Raw genomic sequence first — 14,935 nt, 5'->3', positions numbered from 1 at the left:
ACAGGAATCCCTAGAGGTCTGGCATCAAACTGGAATTCCATGAATAAACACATGGATTTCAACCCCATTTACCAAACTCTGAGAAAAAGAAACCATAACACCCAACATAACAGACCAAGACACATAAATTGAAAGTGGACAGAACACCAGCGCTTCAACAGAGGCTCACTGATGATATTACCTCGCATGGTGATGAAACATTTGAGAACAAAGTTACCAGGTCAGCGAGCAAACGTACAACCTGAAAGCAGTATTAAAGTACATCCTTTTGAATTATAGTTAATTAAGCTCATCATGTTATACACCATCAAAGGACTTCTGTTGTCCTTTATCATTTTGTTTTTTATCACAACTTGTAAAATAATCAGGATAAAGCTGTTCATGGTATTGGGGGAAGCTTGCAAGATGTGAACTCTATTTAAAATTTGATTCACACTTTACGAATAATTCACAATATCCCTTTGAATTTGTGTTCAAGAAATCTCACTGTTCCTGTACTCTTTGGATGCTCTGCAACACATAGTAGGATGAAAGGCTTGGATTTTTTCAGTTGTAATTATGGTGAAACAATCAACATTTGCTTTCATTACCCTGTGACATGAAAGAAAATTGTTGCATCTGCACATACACAGTTAAATGCAAAAATCCAGACGTTGCCATTAGTGAATCAGTGATCCTCTACAGGATGACCTATTGAAGATGCCACAGAAGACATCTTTCAAATTCACTGTACTGATAAAAGCTTCTCTTTTTACACTCTAATATTGTTTTGGGGTAACAAAAACACAGTAACATCTTTTATGGATGCAAATTGGTTTTTATATGCACAAAAGTCAGAATTACTGATCGCTTATGTGCACATAAGTCACCCTGGAAAGCATTTTTTTTTCATTTTTGAAATGCAAGTTTTTTCTTGATAATTTTAAAAAAGACATAGCTTTTTATGTTTGTTTAAGCTATTTCCAATTCTAATGAGTTTGCCCAATTATTCATTCTCAATGAAAAAGGAAAGGACAGTATGTTTTTGAAAAATCTTTAGTCTGATTAGTTGCTTTGAAACCTGTTATTACCATTACTGAATATTTAGAGGTTGCCTTAACTTTGAGCCCTATTGAAATTAGTGTCAAGTAAAGAGAAATCAATGCCTCAGAAATTGTTGATCTTTGTGCAAAACTTTTTGTGAGGCCAGTAGTGAGTGTCATCATAGCACTGTTGGCAGTAAAATCCAGACCACTGCATCCATTCTTCCTTCCACTTTCTAGTCTGCTTTAGGTCACCAGTTCTATGAGCAATATAAGTTATCTAAGTTGGTTGGATTTTTATTCATGCGTATTTTAATTGGCCTCTGGATTGGTTATTATCAGTCCCAGTTTTAGCTGCTTCAATTGTCATTACAGTACAACTTCAATTATCCAAATATCAATTATCCAAATTTCAGATCATCTGAACAAAATCGTAAAAACGGCATTAGGCAACTCAGCATTCAGTTAACAGTTTAACGGCATAATGGCGTGTATTGGCAGATAACTGAGAAATATTCAATAACCAGCACTCAAATTATCACTTGTTGATGATATATCAGTTATCAGTTAAATGGCATTATGACGTGCATTGCCAGATAACTGAGACATGTTCGAATAACCAGCATAAAAAATTCCCTGGTACCCTTGAGAGAAGAATATTTGCTGTCCTTACCTGGTTTGGTCAATATTCGACTCTACAGGAACATGAGTAGGCCATTCAGCCCTTCAAGCCTGTTCTACAATTCAATGAGATCATGGCTGATCTGTGGCTAACTTCATATACCTGTGTTTGCCCCATATGCCCTAATATCTTTGCTTAACACAAATTTACTTATCTCAGATTTAAAATTACAATCTGCTCTAGCATCCACTGCCATTTGTGGAGGAGAGTTCCAAACATCTATCACCCTTTGTGTGTAGAAGAACTTCCTAACATCTTTTCTGAATGGTCTGCCAAAATTCTCAGGTTATACACTGAGTTCTGGATGGACTCCAGACCCCCAACAATATGATTGACTTTTAATTGCCCTCTGAAGTGGACTAGTAAGCTATATAATTGTATAAATACACTGCATAGTATAACAAAGGAATGTAACTGGATGGACCACGTGGCATTGATCTTGGCACTGGAAATGATGATGCCAAACACAGCCCCATTGGTCCTTTCCATTAAGTGGGGGATTGTGCCAAATTGGGAGATCTATCACACAGACTACTCAAGTAACAATGCTGATATAGATATATTCGTGGGATGGTATATTACAATCTCCCAGACACCACTATTACCAGCAGTAGTGACAGCACAATTACATTGGAAATCCTCAACATTGACTAACCCAATCAAATCTCACAGCATCAGGTCAAACATGGGAAGAGAACCCTCCTACTAATTCACCACCCAATCCCAAAGTCCCCTCACCCCTTTTCTCCACTTGCACCCCCACCCCCTTTTACTGATAAATCATAACTCCTCCACATTGAACACCACTTGAAAGAATGACTAAGAAGAATGTACGCTGTGGAGGTGAGGTGAGGTTGGTTCTTGGTTTGAGGGAAGTGGTGTGTTTCAATGCTCATCACCAAAATTGACTTGGTAACAGCATGACTGAAAGAGCTGGTAGGTTCTTAAAGTACCTAGCCTCTAGACCGAGTCTGTAGGAAGTGGGAAGGGATCCAACAATAGGGTAACAACCTACTTGATATCTTCCTCACCAATCTACCAATTTCAGATGCGCCAATCCAATACAGTATCCGTATGAGTGACCACAGCATAATCCTTGCGATGAGAAAGGCCCATCACAAGATTATGGTTACTGTCCATGGTGTTGTGTGGCATTACCATGGTGCTAAATGGAACATGGAGCCTCATGGATATCATTAGCAGCAGCAGAGTTGTATTAAACCACAATCTACAATCTCATGACTAGCATATCCCCATTCTATAATAACCATCAGGCCAGGAGATCAATTCTAGTTCAATGAAGAGTGCAGGAGGGAACACCAGGAGCAGCACCAGGAATAGTTAAAAATGAGGCAATACAACAACTTGCATATTAAATAGCAGAAACAGCATGCAACAGACAGAGCTAAGTGATTCTGCAACAAACAGTTCAGATCCAAGCTCTGGTGTTCTTCTATATCTCGTCATGAATGGAGCTGAACAATTAGAATGTGGTGAAGGGTCCACAAATATCCCTATTTCAACAATGTTGAGCCCAGCACAACACTGTAAAATACAAAACTGAAGCATTTGCATCCACTTTCAGCCAGGAGTGCCCAATGGATGATTCATGTTAGCTTCCTCCAGAGGGCCCTAGCATGACTTAGACGTGCTTTCAATCAAATTGATTCAGTTCACATGATATTAAGAAATGAATGAAGACACTAGATCTGCAAAGGCTATGGGGTTAACAACGTTCTGGCAATATCACAAGAACTAGCCACAAAAAGCAGGACAAATCCCATCTTGTTTAATACTGCCCTTTCGGTCTACTCCCAATAATCAGCAAACAAGTGGAAGCAATCTTTACAAGTATCAGGGGCAAGCATAGAGTGGGCACTGGAAGAGTTTTCTTTAAAAGTTGGAAAAATTAAAACATGAGGCTATTAATCTAAGATAGTTACTAATAAAGTCAAAAAGGGGATGCAGATGGAACTCCTTTACCCAGAGGATGAGAAGAGTGTGGAACTTGGTGTCATACAAGGGAGTGAGTGTTGACACTGTTATGGATGAATTTAAAAGGAAGCCAGACAAGGAAATGAAGGTAGACAAACAGGAGGCTGGAGGAACACAGCAAGCATGGCAGCATCAGGAGGTGGAGAAGTCAATGTTTCGTGTGCAACCCTTCTTCGGGACTGGGGGTAGATAGATGTAAGGGAAGTGGGAGGGTGGTGAAGTAGGGATAGGTGAACACAGGTAGAGGGCTAACCTGGTTAGTTGATGAGAGGAATAAATCTGATTGGTAGCTGGAAGAAAGGGAATGATAGAGTCTGACAAGGAATGATGGAAAGAGGCTCAAGTAAAGCATGAACACTATGGTATATACTAATTGAGGTGAGTATGTTGTTTCTTTGTCGTATAATCTAATCCCATGTAATTAACACTTCCATGGACTGGAAGAATTTGAATCGACAAATCCTCCTTTTGAACCAATAGTTGGTGAAATACAGACATAGAGTCATAGAGATGTACAGCACAGAAACAGTCCCTTCGGTCCTACTCATCCATGCTAACCAGATATCCTAAACTAATTTAGTCCCATTTGCCAGCACCTCACCCATATTTCCTATTCACATAACCATCCAGATGTCTTTTAAATGTTGTAATTGAAAAGCTTCTCTCACTTCAGCAGATACAATTTGCAGATTGTCAAACATAATACAAAGTATACACAATTGCTTACTAAGTGGCAAAACCATGAAATAAAACAGCAGTGATGGAGCAGCAAACTAAAGCTGGTTGTTTTTTTTTTCTTTTATTTTAAAAATGGACAAAATATATTCCCAATGGAAAACAGGAGAAGGACGGATTTGTTCCAGACTTCTGTTAAAGACACAGTGGCTTGTAAAAGTATATTAGATTGCCTCTGATATTTCTCCTGTCAAAACATGCCGTGGAAAGAAGTTGTGCTCAAGTTGTATCATACTTTAGATGTAGTATACCCTATCTACTGTGCCTAGTGCTAATTGGCAATGCGCAGGAGAGGCAATCAAACTTTAGATATGGTTCAAAGAAAACCCTTAGAGGATTTGGCTTTGAGGAGAAACTGAAGAAACATCAGCTTTTCAGCCTTAAAGGAGGTAGCTGAGCAGAAATGTAAAATGTAAAAAGCAGCATAGAGAAAATACACTGAGAAGAGTGAGGGAAAGGGACAAAGGAAATTCAAAGAGCTTTATTTAGAAAAAAAAATCACAAAATGAAGTAAGACCTTTTTTTTGAAAATGGATAAAACAAATCACATACATCAAGATTAAATGACAATATACAAAAGTGGGAAAATCTAAAAAAGGCAAATGCACAGATGACAGTCACATAGAAATGAACAGTATGGCAATGTACTTACCACTGCTGTCAGGGAATATTCAACTTAACTACTAGTTTCTATGCAGCTGGACAGAAGATCTGAACTGGATCTTGGAAGGCAGAGAAAATGAGCTTACACAGTGGTTGGTCTAATCACTGGAGAGCTTCAGTCCTTCAGACAGAGACAAATGAAGACCGATACATGTAGTTGAAACTATGTTTAAAAACAAAAATTAGATGAGAAGTAAACATTTAAAACTAAAGGCATTGAGGTAACTATTAAAATTGTGGAAACTATTAGTAAGGAATAATTCTTTAATAGTTGAATGATGGAATATGAATGGCTGGGAGTGAGCTTGATTATACGACTGGAGTGGACCAATCAGCATGTTGGGTGGACTCCATGATCACTTTCACAGACAGAAAGTTTCAAACACTAACAATTATTAAAATGACCAGATTATTTGATGATTGACACTCAGAATTTATTATCATAAGAAAGTTTAAATTCTGTCCAGATGATGGGTTGAAGTTTCTTGGCTCAGTTAGTTGAAACGTGCAGCATAAACTGAGCACGGGCAGTAAATTTATTCCGAAACAAGATCACTCTATGGTAAAGCATTGTCCAGAAATAGCCCATTAAAGTATCCTTTCAATTTCACTTAGAAGTTTTGGCATTAATTGTCATTAGTGTAGCTACAAACAATTTCTAAGGCTAAACCTAAGGTGTACTTGTGGTCTGCTGTATACAGAGAGTATATCACCATGCACCTGGTTTGCTTCAACGTGTTTGATAGTGAATGCACTAAAGTGAACCCCCCTTTTATTTTCTAACATTGTCTCATTTAACCTTAACAAATGATAAAAAAAGTATAAACTTTTGGGTGGCACGGTGGCACAGTGGTTAGCACAGCTGCCTCACAGTGGCAGAGACCCGGGTTCATTTCCCACCTCAGGCGACTGACCATGTGGACTTAGCACATTCTCCCCGTGTCTGTGTGGGTTTCCTCCGAGTGCTCCGGTTTCCTCCCACAGTCCAAAAATGTGCAGGTTAGGTGAATTGGCCATGTTCAATTGCCCATACTGTTAGGTGAAGCATAAATGTAGGGGAATAGGTCTGGGTGGGTTGCGCTTCGGCGGGTCGGTGTAGACTTGTTGGACTGAAGGGCCTGTTTCCACACTGTAAGTAATATAAGATGAAACAAGCACCTTGGAGGTTTACAAGCTTAGCCATACATATTTTGGACGTCCCAGAGACTCAGAGTACAGTCGTTCTGCCTCCATGGAAATCATATCATAAATAGAACATCACTATAAATATTCTAAATCTACATACAGTCCATACACCAACATATCAGCAATTCAAAGTCCAGTTTATAGCTCATTCCTAATCATTAGATCATCATGATATATTTGGTTTCATTACTAGAGAGAGAGAGAAAGAAATAATTTGTATTTATGCAATCATGTGCACAGCCTCAGGATATCTCAAAGCAGTTTGCAGTTAAGGTGGTACTCCTAGAGCCACCTCTATAATGTGGAAAATGTAACAGTTAATAACCAGGGTGCATTGCGGCACATGGATAGCACTGCTGCCTCATAATGCTAGGAACCCAGGTTCAATTCTACGTCTGTATGGGTTTCCTCCCACAGTCCCAGGATCTATAGGTTAGATTCTGAAGAAGGGGCACTAGACTGAAATGTTAACTCCTCTTTCTCTCCAAAGGTACTGCCAGAACTGCTGAATTTCTCCAATGATTACTGGTATTTGTGATTTTTGTGAGAACAATTCTCTTCAATCACATTGTCTCAAACCTGCTGAATTTGTCATAGAGTCATACAGCACGGAAACAGACCTTTTGGTCCAACCAGTCCATGCCAAGCATCATCTCAAACTAGTCCCACCTGCCTGCTCTTGGTCCACGTCCCTCCAAATCTTTCATATTCATGTACTTATCTCAGTGTCTTTTAAATGTTGTAACTGTGCAAACATCCATCACTTCCTCAGGTCATTCATTCTATACATATTCTACCTTCTGTCTGAAAAGATTTGTCCCACATATGTCTTTTAAATCTCTCTCCTCGCATCTTAAAAATATGCCCCCTTGACTCAAATTACCCCTTCCTAGAGAAAAGACACCTACCATTAAAGCTATGCATACCTCTCAGGATTTTATAAACCTCAATAAGGTCACCTGTCAACCTTTTACACTCCAGTAAAAAATGTCCACACCTATCGGGCCTTTCTTAATAACTCAAACCTTCCGTATCCGGCCACATCCTGGTAAATCTCTTCTGAACCCTCTCTAGCTGAATAATATCGTTCCAAAAACAGGGTGGTCAGAACTGGACACAGTACTGCAGAAGAGATGTCATCAATAAAGGTCATAATAAAGGTGCAGTGTCCTATTCACACAAGAATAGAGACTGCCAATGAACTCTATCTGCATAAGTGTCAAATTGAAAAACTTGTTCAAATAGGACAGCAGAGCTTCAGTTTCATGTGTATGTATTAAATAATTATCGACCTCAAAAAACTTAATCCATTTAAGCTTTAGGTTAAAAACATGACACAAAGGAGAAACAAGCAATTTCTGAAGATTATACATACTGTTCTACAACTGTAAGTACTTTATCAGTTGCTGCTTGCAAAGCAACTTAGTTTATTGCCTTATTCATGGTTGTGCGTGCTCCTTTTTTACTCTGGAGAATTTGTTAATAATCCTGAAACACTGGAGAGGGAGCGGGGTTGATGATAATAGTGTAAGATGGAAAATTACAGAGATGCTGTAACCTTTAAGATAATATTTATTTCTCAATGAGCATCCAATAACTCCATAATAATATCTATATAATTAAAACAAAATTGATACTGTATGTAATATTCAAAAATATGGTCTGCTCTTTGCACAGCACCTTTTTTTTCAAAGAGATCAGGTAAGAAATTGTCCTCCCTGGAGCGCTCAGGGCAAGCCTGTTTTCTTGTGTGGTAATTAATAGCAGATGCTACATTATGCCACACTGTGGCAATATGATGGAAATCAAGTCCTGCTATTCCTGAGTTGTCACAAAATTGTCAAAAGTGCACAAAATTCCCCAATTTACCTGTTTATTAGATCCAGGTTGACAGAAAGCACAGACCGGGTTTGTGGTTTTCATCAGTATTTAGTGTGGAAAAGGACATGGAAGATATAGCAAATTGGGAAATAGATGGTGGTACCTTGAAAAATGTCCATATTACAGAGAAGGAAGTGCTGGATGTCTTGAAATGCATAAAAGTGGATAAATTCCCAGGACCTGATCAGGTGGACCCTAGAACTCTGTTGGAAGCTAGAGAAGTGATTGCTGAGCCTCTTAGAGTCATAGAGACATAGAGATGTACAGCATGGAAACAGACCCTTCGGTCCAACCTTTCCATGCCAACCAGATAACCCAACCCAACCTAGTCCCATCTGCCAGCGCCCAGCCCATATCCCTCCAAATCCTTCCTATTCATATACCCATCCAAATGCCTCTTAAATGTTGCAATTGTACTAGCCTCCACCACTTCCTCTGGCAGCTCATTCCATACACGTACCACCCTCTACGTGAAAAGGTTGCCCCTTATGTCTCTTTTATATCTTACTCCTCTCACCCTAAACCTATGCCCTCTAGTTCTGGACTCCCCGACCCCAGGGAAAAGACTTTGTCTACTTATCCTATCCATGCCCCTCATAATTTTGTCAACCTCTATAAGGTCACCCCTCAGCCTCCAATGCTCCAGGGAAAACAGCCCCAGCCTGTTCAACCTCTCCCTATATCTCAAATCCTTCAACCCTGGCAATATCCTTGTAAATCTTTTCTGAACCCTTTCAAGTTTCACAACATCTTTGCGATAGAAAGGAGACCAGAATTGTACGCAATATTCCAACAGTGGCTTAACCAATGTCCTGTACAGCCACAACATGACCTCCCAACTCCTGTACTCAATACTCTGACCAATGAAGGAAAGCATACCAAACGTGTTCTTCACTATCCTATCTACCTGCGACTCCACTTTCAAGGAGCTATAAACCTACACTCTAAGGTCTTTTTATTCAGCAACATTCCCTCGGACCTTACCATTAAGTGTATAAGTCCTGCTAAGATTTGCTTTTCCAAAATGCAGCACTTTGCATTTATCTGAATTAAACTCCAACTGCCACTTCTTAGCCCATTGCCCATCTGATCAAGATCCTGTTGTAATCTGAGGTAACCTTCTTCGCTACCCACTACACCTCCAATTTTGCTGTCATCTGCAAACTTACTAACTGTACCTCTTATGCTCACATCCAAATCATTTATGTAACTGGCAAAAAGTAGAGGAGCCAGCACCGATCCTTGTGGCACTCCACTGGTCACAGGCAAGATTCTTACGGTCTTCACAAGGTAGATGTGGAGAGGCTGTTTTCCCTTGTGAAAGTCTATATATAGATGGTATTAGAGCGTGCATTCACCCAGTGGGGAAACAGATGAGAAACAATTCCTTCTCTCAAAGAGTCATCAACCAGTTGAGATTTTTTAAAAACAGAGAGGACTGTTGGGGTTGGGTCATTCAGTATATTCAAGGCTGAGATTGTCAGATGTTTAGTCAGCAAGGCAGTCAACTGTAATGAGAAAAGGCAGGAAGTTGGAACTGACGATTATCAGATCAGCCATGATCTAATTGTTTGGCAAATCAACTCCAATATGATGAATGGCTTACTGCCACTCCTACATCTTCTGGTCTTCTGGTCTGATGATTTAATGCCATTTTATTCAAGTAAAACAGTGCTAAAAGTTTGAAGAAGGTGCAAAAAAGGTTTTAAATCATCAATTATCTTAGAAAAAAAGTGGTGATTACGAAGAAAAAAGGGAAAATGGAGCAAAGTAACAGTCTGTCCTCCTTCTTGGGAGAAAAAGTAAGCAACAGAATTTCACAGTTTGAAACATTTTAATGATAGTTAACTATCACAATTAAAGTAAGATGGTAAATATTAAAAATCTTCATGATGATAACAGGTCTTTTAAGGATTTATTAACAATGCATCTGCATTATCTACAAATTAAAGAAAACAATTCCATCTTTAGAAAACTTGCTGAAAAAGACTCAACATTTACTGCAGTTGAATTGATTGAATCATTCAATACATTGAACAGTAAAATCAGCTACGTCTGCAAAAAAAAGAAAATTCCATGTCCTTTAAGTTAAGAAAAACAACACAAGTAAATCGAACAACAATGGAGAAAAATATTGCAACTCAAATCAAATTTAAAGTTACAATCCTTCAGACAGAGAATTGAACTGTATATATGGAAGAGACAATTCATGTGATCTCAAATTTCTTCAGAATTACAGACAAAAGTTTGAGAAAAACAATTAAATACATGTATTTACTCTATTAGACTGGTCAGAGATCATGTTTTTAAATGACAGTATGCAAGAGAAGAGATTGATACCTTTGATAATATTCTAATTTTGACAATTACTTTACATCCCATACCAATAGAGAGAGCAAGATTTAACAGAAGAATAAAAATTCCTTGTGAATGTTTTGACAACCTAATTAATAATCTTTACACATTGTCAGAATTTTGTGATTACAGTGATTTACAATAGAACCAGTTTGAGACAGAATTATGAGAATTTTGATACATCTCTTTCAGATAGGTAACAATCAGGAAGGGTTCATACGTTAGAAACAGCTATCCAGATGGTGGTATCTTTCAATTAAATTCCATGAAGAAGAATATCCTCTAACCCATCACATTGAATTTGATTTGCCAAACAATTAGATCATGGCTGATCTGATAATCTTTGTTGACAACTATACTGAGAAAGGAGAAACACCCACCCATTAAGCCAAAAAAAAGCTTGAACACATGCACTGGCAGGTTCAAGAACAGCTTCTTCCCTGCCATTATTAGACTGATGAATGGACTCACTAACTCTGAATAATATTGATCTTTATAATGTTGATCTTGCTTCTTGCACCTCCTGTGCAGTACAGCCTGTATGCTTCACTCTGTCCAAGGTACCCGATGATCTGTATGTCCTTGCTTACTATCATCTGCCTGTACTGCTTACAAACAAAGCTTTTTAACTCTCCCGAGGAAGAACTTATGCTCGAAATGTCGACTTTCCAGCTCCTCTGATGCTGCCTGACTGGCTATACTTTTTCAAGCACCACACTCTTAAACTCAAATCAAATCTATAACCTCCCTACTTCCTTATCTTCCACTCCTACCGTAATTTTACAGTCCATCTCATTGTCTCAAAAACTGAATTAAATCAATGGCGTGATTGCAATTGTAGAAATCAGGGCAACACCATGACCACAGTTACCAACAGCATTAATATGGGGGTAGCTGCTTCCTCTGCCCTACTACCCCAGTGGTACAATTTACACTTATTAAAATTACTTATGGTATAAAAAGCTAAAGAGCATTGAAGCATGTGTCACAGCATTGGCAGGTTCATTGGCCCTTCAGCAATTGTTGTAATCGTAAAAATATATGGAACATTTCTTTTAAAGGATTAAGGTAGGTGGTACACCTTGCCCTTGACATGGAGCTCACCATTGCTGGGACCATCCTATTGGTGAACTCCCTCAAGGTTAGCATACAGCAGGCCACACTATCAAACCATTCCACCCTTTATTGCCAGTGTGTTCCTCATCCTTTACTTTTAAAAAATGGTATGTTTGAGGTCGAGTGCAGCATTGATACTGCTCTGTCTTCAAAAGAGCATTTACTTCTTCTGGTGCCAGGTGTTTGTAAACATGGCCCAGCAGGAGGAATTGCAAGGGTCACTTTCTAACAATTATCAGGGGACATCTACCACATGCTGCTGACCTACCAGGATACCCATGAAGAGCTGTATTTCCTGCACAAATGTCTAAGGAAACAGGTACTACCTAAATGTCGTAAATACAAAGCTCCCCTTAACACCTCACTAACCAAAAGAATAGCAGAGCAAAATGGCCACAGAATGCTGAGAGAAATGATTAATGACGCCCACAACAGACTTTATAAATACAACTGGGAAATTTCGCACCAAACTTCTTTACTCACTATTGCAATAGACCATGAATGGACATAGTACAACAAGCCATGGAAATTACACAATGACAAACACATAAAATGAAAAAACTAGACAAACTTACATAAAATAACAACGTTGACAACATAGAATTATGGATAAAAAAAGCCTATCTGACCAACCCTTAACAGACACTGAAAAAAACGTCTTAGTAAGAGGATTAAATTACAACATCCAGGGAGCAGACAAAAAAGATTTCTTAGCAGCATTAGAAACAACACTGAAAGACACAAAGCCACAGAAGAAACGCAGCAAACCATCAAACAGACAGTCACACCAACATTAAGCAGTAAAAAGAAAGGAAACACACTTAATACACAAGAAAGGAAAGAACTAGAAGGACTAAAAAAAGATAAAAACATTGTTATTCCACATGTAAAGTACACTTGACAATCATTTTAAATCAAAGAGACTACATAGAGAATGCACTACTTGCAGAAATCAACACTTACCAACAAGTGGCAATAGAACCGACCCCACAACGAGAGAACCAAATCACACTCCTATTCAAAAAACTTCAGAAATCTGGAGAAATAAATAAGAGGGACTTCAAAAAAATGAAACCAGACAGATCCAATACACCATGCTTCTCCTAATTACTCAAAATTCACAAACCCGGAGCCCCCATATTCTCACTACCTGGAACACCAACTTACAGACTGGCCAACGAACTACACCAAAGACTAAAACACTTAGTAGAAGACTCACACCATTCCATTCATTCCACCCTAGAATTCTTGAAGACCATCAAAGACACCAAAGTAGTAGAGGATGAAATAATGGTCTCCTTTGACATAACAGCCCTGTTCACATCCATTGACATCAACCTGGCAAGGAAACACTGACTATATTATTAGAAGAACCAAAAACACATACACTGCACATTACCAACTTCATCAGCAAGGACAATAGTATTAAACTAATGGACATATGCCTTACCACCCACTTCACCTTCAACAACAAAACCTACAGAGAAACCAATGGAACATCCATGGGATCTCCAATATCAGGGTTCTTAGCAGAGGTAGTAATGCAGAGACTCGAACAAGCAGCTCTGCCAACCATCCAACCCAAACTTTGGGTCCGTTACGCCGATGATGCCTTTGTCATCAGTAAATGAAACAAATTTCAGGAAACCTTCAAGACCATCAATAATACCCTTACTGGCATAAAATTCACTAAAGAGGAGAAAAATGACAACAAACCGCCATTCCTAGATGTCACAGTACAGCAAACAGCCAATGGGGAACTTCAAGACCAGTGTCTTCAGGAAAACAACATATACTAATCAAATACTGAACTACAGGAGCAATCATCCCAACACCCACAAACGAAGTTGCATTACTACATTATTTCAATGAGCCACTGCACACTGCAGCTCAGAGCAACTACAAAGAGCAGAGAAAAATCACATACAGTGTATTCAAAAAGAATGGTTATCCAACAAACACAGTCCAGCGATTTCTCAGCAACAAACCCAAACAAACCAACAAAAAAAAATCCAGAAACCCTAGCCACTGTCCCCTACATCAAAGACATCTCACAAATGACTGCCAGACTACTCAGACCTCTTGGCATCATGGTAGCCCACAGGCCCACCAACACACTAAAACAGCAGCTAAAGAACTTGAAGGCCCCTATGCAGACAACAAGCAAAACTAATATAATTTACAAAATACCTTGCAAGAACTGTAAAAAACACTACATTGGACAAACAGGCAAAAAACTAGCGACCAGGATACATAAACATCAACTAGCCACAAAAAGACATGACCCACCCTCACTAGTATCTTTACATACAGATGAGGAAGGACACCACTTCGACTGGGACAACACATCCATCCTAGGACAAACCAATCAGAGACACGCGTGAGAATTCCTAGAAGCATGACATTCCAACCGGAACTCTATCAACAAACACATTGACTTGGATCCTATTTACCATGCCCTGAGCAAAAGAACAGAAAATGACATCATCACAGGAAATGACATTGCCAACCCAAGGAAACCTAAACATATAAATAAAAAGTGGGCCATACCACCAGTGCGATATCTGGAAGTTCACTAATGATGTTACCTAGTATGGTGATGAAACATCTGAAACCAATCCTTCCAGCTCAGTGAGCAAACCTACATCCAAAACCTCCACCCGAGTGACAAATCTTCTCAAAACTCATTGAATGTTGTATTCTTACACCATTTGATTTTGTAAATCAGGAGAGATTGTGAGATACAAGAAGCTTCGAAGGATGTAAGTTTAATTAGATCTTTATTAGAGGATACAGTATTTTTTGTTGATTTGAGCTGACCATTGTCTCAGCAATGATCATCCCTATCAATGGTCAGCATTGTCCATTTTATAGGAGATAGGTATTGCAGTCAATGTCTCTACCTCTGATTAACTCTGCATCCTGTGGTAATGCTTCTCTTCTTGCGAGAAAGAAAGAAGTACATCATTTACCATGATCATTTATGTGAGCTTATTTAACTTATGCTTTCTTGTACCCAGATCCTCATTAACCTGCATTGATCTGAATGGCTGTCATTACGTTTTCAGCATGTGTTCAGATGAGCTTTTAACTATTCACCTTGCGGATAAGAACATCTCTACTATGGTCTCCTGTGAAGTATCAGGAAAACATGAAGCCCCACTCTCTCTTACATGAAGCTGTTCTTCACTGTTTCCATGTCAGATTCACATCCTATATGACTGCCAGAACTGTTCTAGTTATAAACACATCCCTTTTAAGATATACAATATTGAAGTGATTTTAATAAGTAATACGTTTG

The sequence above is a fragment of the Chiloscyllium plagiosum genome, chromosome 15 (assembly GCF_004010195.1).
Source record: "Chiloscyllium plagiosum isolate BGI_BamShark_2017 chromosome 15, ASM401019v2, whole genome shotgun sequence".
Lineage (NCBI taxonomy): Eukaryota > Metazoa > Chordata > Chondrichthyes > Orectolobiformes > Hemiscylliidae > Chiloscyllium > Chiloscyllium plagiosum.
The sequence above is the reverse complement of the archived record's forward strand: the minus strand, read 5'-3'. Positions refer to the sequence as shown.